General features: G+C 39.5%; 1 protein-coding gene across 1 annotated transcript in view; it reads right to left on the bottom strand.

The window, feature by feature from the left end:
• CDK6 (cyclin dependent kinase 6) overlaps window positions 1-15,162 on the bottom strand; it is a 128,599-nt gene that overhangs the window by 57,059 nt on the left and 56,378 nt on the right. The gene's annotated exons all lie outside the window — the stretch shown is intronic.

Below are 15,162 nucleotides of genomic sequence, written 5' to 3'. Positions count from 1 at the left end.
AAGGGGCACCCGTCGGCTCACTGGAGTCACCTGCTGCAAAGGGATTCCGGTCCTAGCAGTTAAAGTCTCAGGTGGTGTGTGTGCGACTCCTTGATTGGTGTGTGAGTGCTCAGGCAGCTTGTCCCTTAACACCAAACTAGCACTTAGTTTGCATCTATCTCAATGTTATTGATATTCCAAGTGGATTAAAAAATACTACTTAATTATTCTCTGAAAACTATTGCCGTAACGGGTAGTATGAGACATTTATACCACTCTAGAAATTCTCAACTGATTTACGGTACTCCCAAAGATATTATACACTGGCAGCTCCTGATGGCTTTCATTTTCAAGCTCATACCTTACTTTTAGGGGTAGTAAGATTCTCACAGACTTAGGCCTTGCATTTTCTTACACCCAAAATCTTTCTGCTATGTATATAACAATGTATACACAGAAGAAAAACATTCCATGCTTTTCAAAGACACAACATTCTCAGGCTGTATTAGTTTATAGTGCCTTCTGCCTGAAAATTTAATCAAAATAGGGGACTTACAGATTAATTTTTTATACGCTAGGTGAGGAGGGGCAAGAAGACATGAAGTGATGATGGAAGTCATGTATTTCTTTGTTTTGCTTCATAAAAAAGGTGTAGAAAATCCTGTTTCCCTGAACAAATCAAACAGGAGGATACAGTTTTCCTCTAGGACTTATTCCAAATACTCCACCCAGAACCTCTCAGCTTTCTCGACATTTTGCTGTATATGTTCCTATTGATGGCTGTGTGTGACTTCTGTGTGTGTATGTATTTGTGCACTGCTTTCCATTGTTTCTCTCACTCTCACAGATACCTTCTCAAACACCGCTGGCCCTTCTGCATTTCCATTCAGATTTCAGTCAAACCTGCTCACCCACATAGCTTAGATTCCTAACAGGCCTTGCATATGTCATGTATTTTAGGTGGTGGTTCTTATTATTTCAGCTATATATTCCACAAAAGTGCTTAATTGCTTTTACAGATTTATCCAAAACATACCACTGTTTTTATGCTTCAATTAGACTTCATTTCACCAGGAGCTGTCTCAGCTCTGCCCATATCTTGATGGAATCCTTGATAGTGATGTTCTTTATGACTCACCAAGAGCCCAAATGGCAATGGTATCAGGATTGACTTGGGCTGGATTCATCTTGGCTGACTTCAGATCTGAATACCGTGTAGATGTTCACATCTGAACTTGACACCCGGGACAGTCAGTGGAAAGAAGTAGGTACTTTTAGAGTCTGATTAATCCAACCTATGTTAACTGTCTTCTTTAAGCGGAGATAACTCACTCTTCACGTTACTGATTACACTGATTAGGAGATCTCCTTTGATTACTACTAGGCTACGTACTCAGTGGACTAGCTTAGTTAGATGTCTACATTTGGTCAGATAAATCCCACTTACAGTATTTCTATGCCAGGAGATATTCTTCATACAGCCTTCCAAGTCCCCTTAGAGTTTTTCTTCCTTTGTCCAATTTCATTTCAACTATTTCTCACATATCCCCAAGAAATGGTTTTTGCTTTTAACAATACTAGGTTGTCTGGGACACAGGGATACACCTTGGTAGTTTTATCCTAATTGGGAATGTATCACTACTACAGTTTTTTCAACTTTGTTTTGGCAGCATGTATATATATTTGATAGATGCTCAGTGGGGATTGGCTGGACAATGCTGAGTTTACTATGGGATCTATCTATTGGCTTCCTATTCACCACTCCATTTATTCAGGTCAGCATTGGACAGTAGTACTCTCTGAATTTCTTCAGTATTGATTTTTACCCCCTAATTTCTCCTAGCCCTCTGGGACAGTATCAACACCCCTTTTTAAAAGCTTTTGCACATGTTGTAAGCCATTGGGCATTTTTAACTTGTGAGAGATTATCACCAGTTTTTCCTCAGAAAGATGTGAGCTCCTCCAAATTAGGACAGTTTCTGCATCAACCAAGTGGTCCAAATCTCTCTGATTCCTGTCAGGAGAATCATGGTCCCTGCAGATCCATGCAGTGTGCATGACATAAATGTAGATCATTAGCTCATACCTAGACATAATGAATGCTGAGGCACACTATAGCTTTAATGACTTCTGTGTGCTATCAGAATGAATATTATATGCTGATTCCAGTCCCTTTTGTGCTGTTCTACAAAGATACACAGCTAAACTCCAGCTTTGACTGACAAGTTTCAAAATTGCAGATTCCTGACAGAATTTTTTCCTTATGTTTGTGTGCAATTTGCCTGGGATCCTGCACCTAGTGAAGAATTAATTCATTACAATGTCTGCTACTGTCAACTCTTGGTTCCTTGCTTTGTGTATCCTCAGCCATCTCAAAAAATGGCCTACTGCTAACAGCTAATATTGACTGAGGGGCTTCCTCCATGCTGAGGTCCAAACACATCAGCAGCCACGTGCTTCACTGCTACTCTCAGTGATACTGTAGCAAGCTGGATCTGTCTTTCTCTTGGGAAGAAACTTCTTTGCCATACAACCATGGCATATCCTGCACTTGTTTTCCATCTTCTCTGCGCTCTCCACTGAGTAAAATTCTTCCTTTAGTTTCAGCACGGATTTCCCAATCCCAAAATGTGCGACAGTTTAACAAGCACAACTGAATCTTTCTTTCACTGATACCTGTAGTTATCACCTGTTGTTTCTCCCCAATCCTTGCTGATTCTGTATCTCATCTTTAACTTCCAGACTACTACCATCTGCTACCATCGTTGTGTTATCCAAAGATGATACTACAATTCCACCTGCCAAACAACTTTTCACATATCATGATGCTCTCGTCTGGGAAGCTTTTAACTGAACAGTGGATCATTCCAGCTGTCCCAGTGGATAAGCCATAAACATTTATCCTTCTGTAAACTACATGAAAGGAGAAAATAAAAATCTTTTGACGATGCACGTTTCTTTGCCAACATATTCCTCACAGTTCCACTTAGGGCCACGCTTGCAATCAGAACTTCACCAAGGCACTCAATCTGTCCTATCCTCAAACTTTCTCTCATAGAAATGACAGTGAAGATACTGTAGAGATGGGGTTTGGGTTTTATTGAGTGGCATAAGATCTTTCCATACTCCTGAGATCATCATCTAAGTCTGTGGTGTTTCTGCGTCAATATTGCCATGGAACTTTTAAGCTCTAGAATTTGTGCCCGGTATGAGCCAAAAAGGGTTTTGAAGGGGTTTTGAAAAGGGATAGGCAAAGGGAGAAGAACTCATAAGAACCATTTCCAACACTGAAACTTAAAAAGTCTTACTCTTTTGTTCACTTACACAGCTTTTCACCTAAAATAATTTTGCAATGTTGGTCAATGCATAAATAAACTTTCTGTAACAGGAACGCAATGCTCCGTACAGGTGGGTGGCTGTGGAGTTGACAGTTCTGTACAGCTGCAAGGTCCTTGTTCAGTGGAAACTCCCCCATTCATAGATTGTGTGTGCAAGGTAGAAGACCTCTTTTGGAAGCAACTCACCATCCACTAGGCATTCTTCCTCCTGTTCTGCAGAACAGAATATATGTATTTTCAGATAATTTGTGCTAGGAATAAAGCTGTTGAAACGTTTCTTCCAAAACCAGGTCATTTACCTTAAGTACAGCAGATGAATCTGTGCAGAATACGAGAAAGAAATACTGTGGACTGCCTTTTCCACTAGCTACTCGACTTGTCCCAGCCAAAGACCTCTTGCTTTGAATTGGCTCCAAAGTTTTTTGGATAGTTACTGTACTTTCCCCATCCTTTGGACCCGCTTGACATTATCTACTGCTAACAGTCAAGGTGAAAACCAAGTACTACAGCATTAAGGGTACTATTTATTAATTGTAATAAACAATAATTCTTTTAAGTTAACAGTGTTAATTTTGGATGTTAGTAGCCATAGAAAATATGGTGCTGTCAAATTCTTCTGAATCATAGCTAAGGGTAAAGCCCAAGAACTAGCTGAAGGCACATCTCTGTCTCTACATATTTCTTCAAGACTTATTTCTTCTTTCCTGCTGGTCAACAATGAACTAGCTGTTTACATGGCAGGTTTCCATGGTTACAATCTTGCATGGGGCCCACACAGTACAACTTATATCTTCGTTAAATCCAAAAAAATATCTCCTGCTTCCTAAGCAGAAAGTCCCTACTCTGTTATTCCTCTTTTAAATCTACAACATGACCTTAGAACACAATCAGCATGAACTTGCAGGTGGTTGCTTTCCCTCCTTTTTTGCATCAGAGTTTTCTCCTGTATCTGTGCTTACTAGATTCATTGCTCATGTTTTGTAATGCTAGCTGTTTTTGTTTTTTTCTTTTTATCATCTGCTCTTTGTCACTCAAGCTCAGCAAATGATCAAAACTTTGATCCTGTTTCAAATAAATCTGAACTTTAAAAGCAAAAATGTACTGAGTCTTCAAATAGTATGCAGTTATTTGGTTTTTTTTCTTCTTTACTGGAAAGCTACTACAAGATGCCTATGTCATTACGATAGTTGCCCTGGAGAGCAGAACAACTTGCTGACTGCAAACCAATTGCCCACAAATTAGTTCTTCCATGTTGATCACAAGTTTAAAGGGTATTTTCATAGACTGTATCTGTAGAACTTTGCCTTGCATTCATTACAGAGAGAGCAAAATCCAAAGCAATCAGTAGTTTATCCGTTACTTTAGCTGTTCCGATTTGCACTTGAATTCTAAAGACTCCATTTTCAAATTCAGTTGTCTCAGTTTTGCAATGGACAACTTCTGTGTGCATTTCAGAACAACTAGAAGTTTTATTTTCAAATCTCCTGCTTCAATGTTTTAGCATGTCTCATTCAGTAACTAATTTATGACCCTTCTGCACATTTCATAGAGCCAGTTATACATTTTAATAGATCAGTTTTGACTACTGCTACTCATCTGTCTGACCTAAACAAAAACTCATGCCACTGCTTGTACCTCCAAGGTCTGACTTGCAGTCTGGAGGAATTTCCTGAACTATATTGGGAGTTTTTGGTATATACTAATTATGTCCTGGCTGGTTTTGTATTTTTGAAAAGCATTCTGCAGTTATCTTTCATGACACTTATATTTAACTGAATTATTTCTTAATCTTGGCACTGATGTCAATTCTTCTTGTTTTATAAACAAAATATAATATTTTTTCTACTTACCTACAAATGCAATTTATCAGATCAGAATCTCCTTTTCCATTGTCTTTTAAACATAGAACTGTTCTCCTAGAGTTTCAGACAAGCAGATTCTGTGGTAGCTGTATCATCTTCTGATTCCTTTCAATAAGAAAATATTCAATTTCTGTGGCAAATCTTACAGATCCCCAGAGTGCCTTTGGCTTCTTTGCTTTACCTTGACTGCAAACCCCAATCACTGCTAATGTGTCTTGTCAGGCTCTGTGGTGTCTGCGTGTTGTAAGAATGCAAGTGTCCTCTCTTCTTCCTCTCTCTAGCTCTTAGTAGTATCCAAGCCCACTCAGATTGATGGCTGTCCTTGACATAGATATCATGGCCTTATAGCAGATCTGAACAGCTGAGGCTGAGTGTAAATTCTGAAGCACCATCAGAGCTGGGCTACCTAGAAAGGCTACCAGAAGTGCTCCTTTCTGCTCCTTTTCCTCACCATTCATATAGAGTACAATGCTGAAGCCAGCTTCCCTGGGATTTTCAGTAGGCATTTCTATTATTTGAGCTGGGAAAATGTAAGTCTGCAGGATGCACACTAAGTAAAAGAATAATAAGCACACAGTCTCCCGACAGGTTCATTTTTACATCCAGGTGTTCACTTTACTTCCACAGTAGCCTATGTTTCTGCTTACTTTCATGTGCTGATTTTTCAGCTCAAGTCCTTGTTGCAGCTTATTTCTGTTAGCCAGTTCCAAGTTTATCCAAGCTTTTCTGGCATCCCATGTTTCACGGAAAGCCTTCTGATCAAGTTTTCAGCAGTCAGGTTGGTTGTCATTCACTGACGTGACTTGCCAGGTTCATCCCATTTCCAGATGGGGAACGTTGCAACCAGACTTTCCACTCCATCTGGACTTTTTCAACTTGCTGTCCCAACAAAGATTCCATTTTTTGCCTTCAGATCATCTTTCATCCCTATTTGGGAAACTTCCAGTTGTCTTTTTGCTTCTTTAGTGGAGTGTCTCTCTGTTTCATATCTCATTTTAATTCTTTCTGCTCTCATGCTAGCCTTTATTTTAACTATAGCCTCCTTTGGTTTATGAGACCATCTGCACTATTTGCTCCATCTCACCTTAATAAAGCTAAGTAGCTTACCATTTCTTTCTTTGGAAAATGATTTTGCTCTGACATTTATGCCAATCCATCTGACCTGCTGAAAGCTGTTTCCATTCAGGGTGGAGCTCATGAACTGCATCTCTTTGATAAAGTTGACTATATAATGCACATGAAATCTTGAATGGGCAAATACAGAGATAAGGAACTGGAGTGGAGTGCCTCAGTCATCAAGATTTGCCAACTGCATCACAGACATTCATCAAGCTGTCTCTCAAAATCAGTTATATTTCTTGCCTGTACTGGTCCTACTGTAGGCTGCTTCAGAATCCCACTACTTGTTTTCTAACTTCCTGTCTAAAGTTATTTAAGCCCAGTTTAAACTAACTAGTTCTCATGCCACCATTGTTTTTTTAACTCTTGTTCTCCCTCTCTGGCTCCTTCCTGATGTTTTTAGATATCAATTGTATCTACTCTCACGATTCATTTTGTTAAATTAAGTCAGGTTCTTCTTGCCTTGCAGAAAATAGTTTCCCCCCTTCCCTGATCGTTAGGCAGAAGTCTGTCCTTCCCCGTGTCTGTTCCTGTCCAAAATCATCTCTCAACCACAGAGAAACTGAACAGCTTACAGTATTCTAGATGAGGTCTGATCAACTAATTTGTGTTGTGGCATCAGTATTTTCCTATTTCTAATAAAATATCCTACACGTAACAGTCTAAATTTCCATTTGCCCTTTTCATGCATCTAAACAGTGACTCATAGCCTGCCTGTGATCTCTGCAACTTGTTACCAAGTTATCTGTAAGATCCTCAAAAATGAGGAATTCACCTTGTAGCTCAATAATTGTTTTAGCATAACATATTTTCCTCTGGATTTGTCCACTTAGTTCTAGAAGATGGGAAGTCTAGAGAAATCTAGCTTAATTCATTGGTGCCCTATAATTTACTGAAATCTGGATAATCTAGGACTATTATACTTCCAGTGTTTATCAAATGAATTATCTTTTCACATTTTGCAGGGACGAATGTATACAGCAATATGTAACTGATTTCTCTAATGCAGGGAGCCAACTACACGGCCTTGGCCATCTGCTACCATTCAGCATATAATAACAAAGAATATAATGGAGTTAAATTAAGAAGGCTGGACATCAAGGAAACTTTCTGAGAGTGATTATATAGAGGTTTTGGAACAGGCTCCCATGGGAAGCGATGGAATCCCTATTTCTTGGCACATTTAAAGTTAACATGGGCAAAACATTAGAAATGACATAACAGAGAACAATCTTGCCTGATTCACAAAAGGACTGGATGATTTCATGTCTCTTCTGCTTTTGAGCTCTAGAATTCCACACCAGCAACACTGAATAAGTACTAAATATTGTTAGGCTAAGAGAAATTTCCTTGGGTGTACCTGCACAAGGGAATTTTCAGTTAGAAGTACCTTCTACAGCAGGACTTCGGCCACTGCACAGAGGAAATTTACGGATACTTCCCTGTCACTGCAAAACCCTGTCAGCGACTCATTTTTATTATATATTAAGCCCTAAGAGCATTTCTGTCAGCAGTGTACAGACACCTGCCTTCACTCTGGAATAGCACGAGCTCCGAGGAGAGTATGCTACTTTCTCTGCTCCTCTTCCTTTGGCTGTCTCACATTCAAGTACCAAACAGGCCCATGCCTGCTTATCCTGTATGCTCTGATAAGAGCATAACCTGAGGCCGTATTTTAGTGTTTCAGGATGGTTTGAAATTATGTGGGAACAGTTTTGTAAATACACAGGGAGAGACCTTGTCAAACAATCGAATTGTTTTTACAATCCAACCCACTCAATTATCGCTGGGAGTAGATGTAAAAACAAACCCGCTTAAATCAACAGAAAAATAGTACAAAGAAGATGTAAATCTCTGGGTGGGGAAATGCACCACGTATTTTTATATTTGAAAACAGAAGTACAGTCACACAACAGCATGATGCTCTTTTATAGTATAAAGAAAATATACAGTAGTAATTTTCTCCCTTTCTTTCCCCCTTTTACAACCTCCCCCCCATTTTTTCAGCAGACTGAGCACAGTCTGTTCCTTATAAATTCAGTTCTACATCCTAAAGTCTGTTCACCAGATATTTGTATGAAAACTGTAAGTCAGTACCGTACCATTACTAACAATATCTACTGTATCTTCTTAAGTGAAAGAGAAGGAAAATAAAGAGAACAGAAAAGAAAAAAATACATTTCATTTTATCTTCATGTCAACATGTGAAGGCCTATTTGCACTGAGTACATTTTTCTCGCACCAATGGAACTGTACTGCTGCAAAAGAGTACCAAATTTCACCCAGAGGTGAAAAGGGAATGCCTCACAAAAGCAGAATTAAGAGGAACCTAAGTAAAATTATCAGGTGTCAGATTTAAAACAAAATAAAGAGTTTTACAGTGCAGAAATTAACTGCAGCCCAAAGTATAAATAGTTCAAAGTAGATTAATTTATGGAGGATGGGTACTTCAGTAATTATTACAGACGATGATCCAGATACAATCTCCAGCACTGGAAATTGCTACATTTCTGATTGCTGAAAGCTGGTTCTTAGTCTCCTTCCTAAGCATCCTCTGTTGGACATTATCCTTTGGTAGTGCGCACAGTCAACCTTTGGTCCAGCCCAGCAGAAACTTCCTTTGTTCTGATATGAACTGTGCTTGAAGTTGTACCTTTTCTTCCCTTTTTCCGCCAGCACAAGGTAAATTTATTCTGCAAGGTTGCACTGGTGCAGCAGCAGGGCTGCAAAACATGCTCAGCTCAGTGTGGACAAACTCTGTCATCACATGATATATATTCTAATGTTTGCAGCTCTGAAAAGGAGTTTTCTGGCACAGAAAATATTCTCATGGGGAGCCAATTTGCTTGTTTACTGTGAAATAATTTACTTTCTTTGAAAGATTAAAAGATAGGCTTTTTATGGTTCATGATAAACCTGGGCCTGAATCAGAGCAGAGGGTTGCATTCCCTGCATTCCTGACAGGTCTCGAGGGTGAGTTGTGGCATCAGCTGCGGAGGAACAGCACAGAGCCCTGAACCCAGGCCTTGGCACTGAGGGGGTAAAAAATACTTCAAACATCGATACAGATACCCTTAGAAGTTTTGTTAAAGTCGGATACAGTAAGAGCCTTAAATGAACCGGTAACTGGTTCATCTAACATCGTCAAAACAGTGTAAGTCAGCATGAGTTGTGAGGTTTTGAAAAACATTTCCGCCTTTGAGTTAGTTTAGTTATTTGAGTCCTCAGCTGAAGACTTCAGATGTGGTTTCATAACTGACTCCAACAAATCTAAGACTGTGGTGTCTACGGAGTGGATGACCCCATCTTTCTGCTCACCCTCCCCTGTGTGTCAGTGCTTTCACCCATGTGGCTGCGCAGTGATTTGCATCCGCTAATCCACCTGAAAAGGAATAACTACTTTTTATGGGGCTCATTTTCAGTCGGACTGCAAGGGTGCAACCATTAATGCCGACGCAAGGGAAGTGATGGGAGTGTGTTCTCAAAAGCAGGACCATCCTTTCAGCAGCAGTAGAAATGTTACATCTACTTATGCTGACTGTGAAATGGCACCCTTAGAATATTATCTCTAGGATGTGTTTCTAAAAATAACAACCTTGCCATATATCCTCTGTCTCTCGATGAGAGCTGCTAGTACTGCTCTTCCAGACAGGTCTTAAAAACTTTAAAGTTTCTTACAATGGGCAACAAAAATTCATAGTCAGTTTTGAAAATGATCTTATATGATCATAATGCAGATGAATAAAAGAAACTTCTATTCTGATTTCCTAACTTTGTCCACGTGTATTTCTGTATTGCCCTTTGATAATATTGTGACATTGAGCAATCTGTTTTTTCATTGTTATTTTCATATAAAACTGAGCCCTCTTAGTGAACATCTGATCTGAGTGAAGTCAAGGTAAATATATATTAAAATGTTTTTAGTCAGCTGTAGACTTTACTGTCAATGTGCTGATAATGATTTTTGTTCTTAAGATGGCTCTGGAGATAAATGACTCATTTTATGCGATGGAAATAACTTTCCTATAGGGTGTTTGGGAGGATGCAATAAAGATTCCTTCAGCTATCCAGATGTTAAAATATCAGAGAAATTCACTCGTTTCTCCAAAAAGCCAGATACATGGACTTTTTATGCAGAACTCTGTGTTAGTAGGGAAGACAGATTTTTCTTAAATAAGCCAACCAATTTAATCATACTGCATTCCTAAATAGCCACAACCTTTCAGGAGCAGCACTGACAAGCTCAACAACACATATTTTGATCCTCTCAATGTCTGTCTGTGACTCATTTTCCTTTTCAGGGACATTTGGGTGGACTGGAGAAATGCACCATGAAGAAGGAACTGGAGATTGGGGCTCAGATCTAAGGTGATGTGCTTCCTCACAACAGTGAAGGCTCAGTGCATACCAAAACAATGTCACTTCCACCTGTCAGAGGGAGGAAGATTTATGCTCTTATCAAATTATGTATGAGATAAAATCTAGTGTCACTGTACTGATTCCATTAGGGCACTCCTTAACACAGCCCAGATTTTGACTTTGATTCACCAGAGGCAGGTGCTTGATTAATTTCTATAGGTCTACTCCTATGTTTGATGTTAACTGCGAGCTTTAAATAGATCGCTGAATCAGGTCCATTTAGGGATACCCAATGCATCTCAGGTTAAAGCTGTACTGCAACAGACTCCAGGTCTGCTGGAACATACCCAACATAGGAATGGACTCGGCAGGGTGTATTACATACAAATAAACATGCGGATTTTGGGAAGCGTAGTATCAGGAAGAGGTGGCCATGGAAAAAAGGGGGGAAAAAACCCCCAAAACAAGGCAAAGCAAAAGAAAGTTCTTTGACTATGCTCTCAACTATCATATTAGTTCAGACGAGAGTTTACATTCACGTTATCTACTAACAGGTGGCATTTATTAGAAAATTACAATGCAACAGTGGGCAGAAAACAGGAAAGCACTCGTTCCTCTTTGGAAGAGGGTTTTTCAATCTTTTTTTGGTTGTTGTTTTTGCTGCTGTAACTATTTTATATATTTATTTTTACAAAGTAAGCCGAGTTAGTGAAAATTATTTTATGCTTCCTTGCTACTATACCAACAAAATGAAATCCAAGTTCCTGCATGATGTGACATGTAAACCATTTGTGCTGAAGTGACTGCCAGAAATGGATGGAAAGTTTTTATCCTGAAGAAACACTCAAATAAAATGCTAGCGTAATCTAAAATTATTCACTAACAGTAACTGCAGGATTTTTTGTGTCTTCTCTTTTTAATCGTCCATTTAGCCAAGTCTAGTATTCAACAACTTAGAGCATCAGCAGAGAAAGTGATGTGTTTTCCCTTCTGATGTTCAGTAAATCTGAACACAAGTGGGTTTTTTTAAAAAGGAAGACATAAAACAATTTTGTTTGCATTTCATGGGACAAACCCCCATCAGTAGTGCTGCCATCTAAGGTAAAGCACACATGTTTTCGAAGAAAGTATTATGAGTGTGTTACAAATGCTAACATTTTGCCAGTTTCACTCAGATCCTGACGCGGGTCAGGTTTTAAAAGCTGGACAGCCTCAGCTCCACCTAGATGCTGTGATCACAACTGCGTGCACTTATCTCACTTAGCATTCTCGTGTCCCATGATCAGCTTCGCTTCCTTTCTTTAAGGCAGTTAGAAGTAAAAAATAGATAAATGGCTTATTTATTTTTTGTAATATAACTTCAGATTTTCCAGACAGCCACTTGCTCCTTTGCTCAGAGAAAGTTAAACTGAGTGCCCATTTTTCTGCACCAGGAAAAAAAAGTGACATTCATTAGCTTTTGCTATCAAACTCTAAAATTACAGTCACATCAATCCACCTCCTCTGTCCTATGGAGCTTCTCTGTTATCACAAAGCCTATTCAAAATTTCCCCAAGGGCTAAGACCAACACTTGGAAAAGAGTACAACTTTGTGTGAAACCAAAAGTGTGCCCTGTTACCCACCATCTGAGACACCCCCGCCCGACCTCATTCTTTCTAGCGCTGTTATTTCAGACGTGTATCAGTTCTCAGTCTGACCACAGCTGGCAGTAGTGATCTCCACCCTGCCCCCCCAAGCCTGCGTAACATTAGTTTGAATCTTTTATTCATTCACTGACGGAAATATCAAGAGGTTTCTTTAAATGACAGCAATATGCCCGGATGACTGATCTGCCAGAAGGCTTCTGTGGAAATAACCAGCTATCAGAGAGAGACTGCTTTGAAGTTACCATTTGCAGCACCCAGAGTACTTGGGTTGGATCAGTTTTTACTGGATTACTTTCATGGCAAGCTCTTTTTGTCCCATGTGAAGAGTTTCTTTGTGAGCAATGAATGAGGATGCGTCTTGGGAATGATCTGATACTTCAAAAGATGATTCTTGTAGTTTATCTTGCAGTAAGCTTCTCTTCTGAAGGAAATGCTGCAGAGCCCCTGTATTGATCACAATGATAGCGCACGCATGTGCCTTTTATCACTGGGCCGTCTGCACTATCACTTTTCAATATAACTCCAAAGCAAATCCTTGCAAGCTAGGACTTTTATTAATTGATATATGTGTATCTATATGCTGTCTTTTATAATGCAACATTTTTTTCTGCAAACACTTCAAAACAAAGATGGTCCTGCTGAAGTCAATGAAAGTTTGACTCACTGCCTGGCAAAGAACTGCAATTTAAACTATTTTGGGAACGGTAAAGTCAAGAATGTCTTTGTGTTTAAAAAACAGAAGGGTTTTTTTTTAAAGTTTTGTTTCATGTTCTGAGTTTTAATGGAGGAAAAAAAAGAATTTGCGCCCCAAGGCAGCTAGCCAAAGGTAAAAGTTACATTCAGAAAAGGAAAACTGATGGCCTGTGTCAGCTAATACACATTTAGTAAAAGTTTCTAACCAGCACTCAGTCTGTAGGAGCAATGAAGACTGACATTTAAAACCATACCACATTATCACATTGTAAGCAACGCTCCCCTATAGGTTTCTACATACCCAGACAAAAGTTGATTTTGACGGTGTTAAACACTAAGTGTTTTAAAACCAATAAATTTTTAACTTTAAAAAGCCACGGTCATAGCTGGTTTTTTTAAATAAGAAAATAATGATACACTAAGTTGTAGGTGTGAAAGCCATTATTCACACCTATGCCCATATACTTCATTTGTCATTGGTCACTGAATAATTCAATTGTTTTAATACTCTTTAGCATAGCTGCAATGACAATTGAATGCTTGTGCAAACACAGTACAAACTTGCATGTGGATAATCCCTTAGATTGAACAACTCTTGTTCACAGCAGTGCTAAGGGTACTAGCTAATGGGTTTTGAAACGTGATTTCTAGCACACAAGTATTAGATACTTGAGCATACATACATCCTTCGCATAGCAATTCTGGCAATGTTCTCTTACAAGCAGGTCTTGGTACGTTTTTGCCTCAGTAGATGCACTCTATTTCTGGATCTTTTGACCTTCCTTCCTGTGCAGGCTACATGATCATGGACAAACTCCTGCTCAGTTCTGTAGATATTTTATCCTCATTTTATGCAGAACTTTTAAAAAACGCCCTGCTGGAAGCCTTACAACGCTCAGCAATTCTAGCTTTAAGAATTTTATGGATCAATAGAAATACTCATTGAAGCTGTTACTGACTGATAACTGGGAAATGAAAAATTACAGCAATTCAGGAACAACCTTTCCTTTTCTTCAAAGCTCTGTTTTGAGTTACAACATGATCAATCCTCACTGACCTCAGCAGAGAGATTCTTTCAGCTTTGGATTAGGCTACATCCTACAGGCAATGAAAAAAACCAGCCCCAAAACACAAGTTTACATATGCTTTATGTGATGAGGATACTTTCCTATGTTTAGCAAGATGATGATATAATTTTCTATTGCTTCCTGCCTTCATTCACACTGAAGCCGGAACCCAGGATGTCATAGTTACATCACACAATGATGGGAAGACTCTTACGGTAACTAATAATGACAATGGATTGCTTTTTATCAACGTGAGCCAGGCTAGTTCTACAATTCGATGTAAAATGCAAAGTGGACTCCTTTCAGTTTCTTTTCTCAGCAGTTCTCCCTTTCCTGTCTTTAGCATAAGTGATACTGCCATGGCAGTTGTGGTACTCAGAACAGAAAATGGAAACAAAAAAATTCATGAGCAGGCAACAAAACCAAATGACACCCAACATGCATGCAGTATGGTTACTCTTCAATACACTTCAGAGATGCTGTGCCAAGCTAACAGCAGCTGATTCTGGGGGCAGGGCCAGCAAGCGTGGAAATGGGGTCAAAAAGCAAGGAGCTGGCAGGGCTTCTCTACCAGCATGAATGCAGGAGAGGGCCAGCCCTTCTGGGAGTGAGCTCATGTCTGAGCCAAGGACAACCAGGAGAGCTGCTGGGAGAGGGGCAACAGTGGCAGGGGGCCTAGAGATACTGGAGGTGCTCTTTAACAGCTGGCTTGGGAAATAGCTGTGATTTTGGCTGCCAGGTCCACTTGAGCCGCCTCCAGCACAGCCCTATTTGGAATCATTGAGTAACATATGGAAGCAAGCATCGAACCCATATTCACAGAGGTGGAAAATCAGAGGCATGACAGTGTGGCATTTTCACAAGTATCTGTGTATCTTTTCAGGCAAGATACCTGGGGATCAGCAAGAGTTTTATCTTAAAATAGGTACTTCAGAAACTTTTACCCTACCTGTCTGGCTTAACGTGCAAAAGAAGTCCGTAGCACAACAGAAGCTAGACTGACGGAGTTTCAGAAAACTAGCAGATACCTATCCTTCAGTAATCAGTCATGATTTAATTTAGAACCAGTAATCAGTAGTTGATTTCTTGTACAAAGTA

The sequence above is a fragment of the Gymnogyps californianus genome, chromosome 2, assembly GCF_018139145.2.
Source record: "Gymnogyps californianus isolate 813 chromosome 2, ASM1813914v2, whole genome shotgun sequence".
NCBI classification, from domain to species: domain Eukaryota; kingdom Metazoa; phylum Chordata; class Aves; order Accipitriformes; family Cathartidae; genus Gymnogyps; species Gymnogyps californianus.
This window is presented reverse-complemented; position numbering and strand designations above follow the sequence as displayed.